Consider the following 5,961-nt stretch of genomic DNA (forward strand, 5'->3'; position numbering starts at 1 on the left):
GCAAAAATTACGCTTAAATCGAACAAAAATAGCAGTGACTCCCGATATATTGAACATCAAGCGACGGAAAAGTGCCCCCAGAAGTTGGCTTTCCTTCGTGGTGGCGTGGAAACCCGGCGGCGCGGCTCGATCCAACTGCTATCCCTACCGTGACCGCGCTGCCTCGTACAAGCCGTCGACACCCCCCTGCAAAAAATGATCCTGGCTCGCCCGCAGCGCTTGCTCAGACAGCCAATCAGAGGCTCTTGTGCCCACGTCGTGCAACATGGCGAAAGTGCGAGTTGTCTCGCTGCTTTTCTGGTTCATTGTGTGTGCGCCTTGTAGGCCTTCTCCCGCAGTGTTGCCGTAATGAAGCGGCAGAATTCACCTTTCGTCGTGAAGCTCGAAATCATAATTTGGGTCGAACATGGTGAGAAGTTGGATGTCCCCACAGCATGCAAGATTCTGAGGATCACTCTCAGCACGATCTTGAAGAATAAGGGGGAAATTAGGGCTAAAGTGACCAAACTAGCGACTCGGTGCCCGTGGTGCCTGATGCGTAGCACGGCTGTGTACGAGTGGTTCATCCGAAATTGATTCAGCCGTGCCGGCTTCCACGTGCTCAGTGATGACTATAAATTCTGATGAATGCGACGAAGCCGTTGCGGGTGTTGCCGATGTTTGGAGCGAGCCGTCAGAATTTCCGGAAGCTGTCGATGAATCAACGGTGGTCGAGTTTGTGAGTGCAAATGATGAAACTGTCGATCCTCTGCAAAACTTTGGTTGGAACGTCATCACCCACCCACCATACAGTCCAGACTTGGCACTGAGTGACTACCACCTGTTTCCTAAGTTGAAGGAACATTTGTCTGGACTGTGCTTCTGCTCAGGCAATGAGGTGATAGATGAGGTTCAAGGCTTCCTGAAGGACATGGCGGTGAGCTGGTATGACATCAGCATTGTAAAACTTCCACAGCGTCTACTAAAATTCTACAAAAATGCATAGACCGAAATGGCGATTATGTAAAAAATAAAGTATTCTTCAACCTTCAAAATGATGTAACTATTATAGCAAATAAATGGTTGTTTCTATATCTAAAAGTATGGGAGACCTTACTTCTGGGATTACCCCCGTATATGGGAACACGTTTTTATAAGGGACTCCTTAGTTCATCTGGGAATATTGGATATGGAGCATATAGATTTCTTTTATAGGTTTTTTTTGCAGAGTACAACACATGTATAATAAGCGAGACACCATTGAGGTCACTATGCACCAGTATATATCACTGATAAGACCTTTGATACTTTGGTGACATGTTTTAATTACAATATAGTCATGTAATGGCCGCAGGTTTTTTTCCGAGAGTTGGGGTGAAAATTGGGAGTGTGGCCATTACACGTAGAAAAGACACACCAGAGTGTCTACCAAGTTGACATTTCCAAATTCCCTGAGATTTCCAGGTTTTCCATGAGTACCTTTGCAAAATTCCCCAATGACACAAAACTTTGTTTTATGTCAAGACGGGTTGATGCCATGTCGCTCGATGCTGTCACTCTCTAGTAAGCATAATAAAAAATAAACAAAATGACTTAATACACTTGAATAGTAAGGACTAGTGTTTATTTAGAAGCTGCTACAAACTTCCTTTCCCGTTCATTCCTCAATGCCTAGGTCGTTTCTGTTTTTGTCCTCCTTTCACAGCATGTTCGCCCCACGGACCATTTGAAGCATCCTCTTATAGTTGTACAGTCAATGTCAAATTTTTCGGACTGCCTAGGGCTGCAAAAATGTCCGAAAAATCGAGCAGTTAGAAAAAAATGAATGCACGTCTTTTACTGTCCTTAAAGGGCCCCTGACCAGGCCACATAACAAATTTCGGTAATACGCTGGAAACTGTTACGTGCCCTCTAGAGACCGTTCTGCTGCAAGAATTTTTCAAATGTGTTCATTGATAGCCTAGATAAAAATATTTCAGTGCCGCGAACCCATGATTTCGGGAGGCGAGGGCCACTGCCAAATGAGACACTCTATCCACGTGCCCCATCTAGCCTCTGCAAGAGAAATTCTTTTCCTGCATTCTCCCATGGGCACCCTGCAATGAAGTTTGCCTGTACATGTTGCGCCACCTAGCAGCGGCGTTGAGCACCGGCGGGTAGGCCCTCACCGTCATCTCACCATTGCCCGTGGTGCGGTCAGGCTCGCCTGAAACCCTGCTTTTCCAATTTTCCAGTGGATTCACCGTGGCCTCTTGGCAGCTCTTTCATGAGAAGTGTGAACAAAAAGAACAAACGCAGATACTGTTAAGAAACGCGAAGGGGATGTTGGCATCAAATTGTACCGCTTCCCTTCAAAACCAGGGAAGCAACCCGGCAGCTGAAGTGGATCATCGCGGTTCATGTTGGTCTTGAGAATTTCTGTTGAACGAACTAAGACGTAAATGCAAAAACAAGAAAAAAAGAAACAGAAGAACCAGTAGCGGCATCTGTCAAAACACACAATAAAGTGTCAACTGCATAAAAACGCGTGAACTGATTCCCGCTGTTGTAAATCAGTTTAGATAGTTGTTTAGTTCGTCTTGCTCCAAAACAAACATGCAGTGGATGTTACGTGTCAAATCTAGCTTCGTAAGCGCTCCGTGCTGGAGCTTTGTATGCAATGTGCTTCTTCGTGTGCCAAGATCAAGACGCGAATACTGGAATCGAGCTCATTCGTGCCAATGTTTTCTCACGCTTGTAACAAAAGAACTAAGGTTGGAGTACAATGCAGCACACATCGAGTATTCAAAAATTTGCATTTCTCTCACGCACACTAGCGCATATTTATTCAGTCTTCACATTGTTTAGTCTAAGCTGATTGCTCTGTATGATGCTTCAGCGGTAATGCCCTCACATTCGAGCCCGAATGACAATACGAGAATATGCTCGAGGCACTTTGTCACCGGAGAAAAAAGCACTTACTTGACAATTCACCAAAACCTCTACAATTGTGAGGTGCAAGGCACGCTCCAAGTAATAAAGCGGCAAATGACAGTTGAAAGACGTCCACGGCCGTATTTGCTCACTTAAGTGGCATAAAATAGTGATTTGTCACCTCACTTTGAGTTCGACATCGTACGCAAGCTTGCTTTGTTGTGACAAATACTTTGCGACCTGCGGTGGTTACTTAATGGCTATGGTGTTGGGCTGCTAAGTACGATGTCACGGGATCAAATCCCCACCATGGCGGCCGAATTTAGATGAGGTCGAAATACAAAAACACGTGTAATTAGGTTTAGGTCCACGTTAAAGAAGCCCAGGCTGGTCAAATTATTCCAGAATCCCCACCACGGCGTGCCTGCTAATTAGATTGTTGTTTTGGCACCTAAAACACCATAATTTAATTTAAGCACATCGCTGTGATGTCCATGCTGTTTATTTCTTCGACACGGTATACATGGTTGTAGTCGTAAATTTGACGTCCTTTCTCAAGCGTCGGTGGTCCAAAATGGGCCTCAATGTTTTCGATTGCCTTAGAACCGCAATTTAAAACAATCGACAGGTTTCAAACGAGCACCGCAAAAGTATGCCTCCGTAGTAGTGGCCGCCTCGGTGTTTCGCGCAACTGACACGGTGGCGCTGGTGGCTGAGCCGATCACTGCACCGCCTGACCATTGCAGGGAGCCCATACCGGAGCTCGAGGATCGCGTGACGCATACGTCACGGGCCCGCCTTTATATTTTTTTCCCCTTGCTTTCTAGCTGTGCGGTGAACTTCCACTGACGGTGTCGCGCCCGAGCTGTTGCGTTTTTCTCGTTCGCGCAGCACACGATTTTGCGTGCTGTGCACAAGAACGCCTAACTAGCAGTATAAGCCAGTGCGATGCGAATACTGAGGAAGGCACAAGCGGATCATACGGCATGACGGCACGCCCGAGCATTGCAGAAAATAACATGCTCTCGTTGTCTGCACACGCGACTGCACGACATGGGAACATGCAGACGAAACAAAAGTATATCTCTCTTGCAGCAGTGCGAAGTAGAACAGGAACACGCATACATTTGGTTTGTATGTTTTATCATTTCTGTAAACTGTAAATTGTCGAATGAAGCAACATATTACACAAATAACGGATGTTGCCTTGAATAATTCTCCAAGTCATGTGTCACTGCGAGCGACGTCACAGCAGTACGTGTACGTAGGCCTATTGTGCGATTATGTCCGGACTCCGACTGGGAACCCGGCGCCCGCGAGGGGAAGGGCAGAGGCACTGAGTTTAAAATTTCAGCTTTTTCACAGCACATAGCGATGTAATACTCCGCAGACACGATCATTAGTGCGCACAGTATGCACGGCGCTTCTAAGCTCAATATGGTCAGACTTGGAGAGGGGCCCTTTAAGAGCTCAAATCACCGCAGGCATGTCCGAAAAAGCTCGGAAGGCCTGCCAGTACACTAATTAGGCATATCGGTGCTCGTACTGTGATAGGAAATGACGGGTGCACACGTGTATGTTAAGGAATACATACTGTGTCCGATGACAATTGGCCTTCTTACCACACTTGTGCTTTACTGCAATACTTTCGTGTATGCTTCTCCATGTAACATTTCTCTAACGAGGCGAAGCTGACTTTCAGGCGCTGCATTCTGCCACGCATCGTGCTTTCCGAGCTTCGAAAGAAATTGCGAGGACAATAAATGTAAAGTGGGTGATGTTGCTGACAGCGATTTCTTTCAATGAAAAACATGGCACAGAACGGCAAGAAGCTTAATAGCGAACGTCGAAGCAGCTAGGCCTAGCGTTGCCGCGGTGATTGCTATGGCTTCCAGCAGATCTGCGTGCTAGAGTGCCAGTTCGAGGCAACAAGGTAATAAAAATGGCGGCGATGGTGGTGGCTTTGATTAATGCTGTTTCGGACCGGCGGTTACGGCAAAAAGTCCAAAAACTTGGTCGGCGAAGTGTTCTTGCATCTGAACTTTCAGACTTTTTGATACATTGGCTATATGGGGGACGTGGCGACGCTGCGAAGCCGTCCGAATTATCAGGCATCCGGAAAGTCGGTCCTTGACGGTGCACTCCAGCGGACGACATGGCGTCAAGGAGGATTCGTTACGATTCCTCTCTACCGCGGCTTTCTTTCCCTTTCAACAAAATTACAGCTCATTTTCCCTGATAGAAGTATAGATTCCCTGAGTTTTCCCTGAGTATTTCCAGACTATTCAAAATCCCTGAGAATTCCTGGTTTTCCCGGTTGGTAGACACCCTGCACACTTTTTTTTTTCATGTATTTTCGGTGGTACTTGCCTTTGTTGAACTACAGTACTCGCTTGTAGTGGCTCTGGCTATTCCCGTAGTGCATCACCTGCCGGCTGAAAGAAATTGTGATGCCCCACAGCCCAACAACAGCATCTCAAAGGCAGCCGCTAAATCTCAGAGGCTGTGCTTTTGCTACCTGGAGGTGCCAAAAACTCGGCACGGCTGCCTTGTTTTGCCACTGATTGAAAAAAAAAAAAGGAAAGCTTTAGAATTCATGCACCAGACAACAGATAACACTGCCAACCTTCACAAAAATCAAGGGCACAGCTTATACATGAGTAATTATTAAATGTATATTTTGGCGATTTTTTTCACTAAATTCTGGGTGTGGCTCTTACATGGGTGCGCCCATTGCACGAGTATATACGGTATCTGTTTGCTATCCTAAACTCAATTTATGTGTAGCTGTGTATTGGCAACTCAGAAATTTGTATTCCCCAATATCAGTGGGATTTGCAACAAATAAAAAAAAATTATTGAGGAACTGTCTGAATTTGGGGAAGTAGTTACTTTTGTGGCTGCATATATAAAACTGACTTTTTGAGTTCTTGTGCCCTCTTGAATTTGCTGCCAGCAGCTCGCTAACTAGCATTTGGAACAACTCGTGTCACCAATTGGCTCTTGGGCCAAATGGTGCCACTTGTAGGTGGTAGTATTGTGTGGAAAAGCAGCCACTTGTACGTGCAG

The 5,961-nt window shown here is 46.1% G+C and overlaps 1 protein-coding gene across 1 annotated transcript in view; it reads left to right on the forward strand.

Moving 5' to 3' along the window:
• alpha-PheRS (phenylalanine--tRNA ligase alpha subunit) overlaps positions 1–5,961 on the forward strand; it is a 98,758-nt gene that overhangs the window by 92,507 nt on the left and 290 nt on the right. The window lies entirely within an intron of this gene.

This window comes from Dermacentor variabilis, chromosome 10 (assembly GCF_050947875.1).
Source record: "Dermacentor variabilis isolate Ectoservices chromosome 10, ASM5094787v1, whole genome shotgun sequence".
Classification (NCBI taxonomy): Eukaryota; Metazoa; Arthropoda; class Arachnida; order Ixodida; family Ixodidae; genus Dermacentor; species Dermacentor variabilis.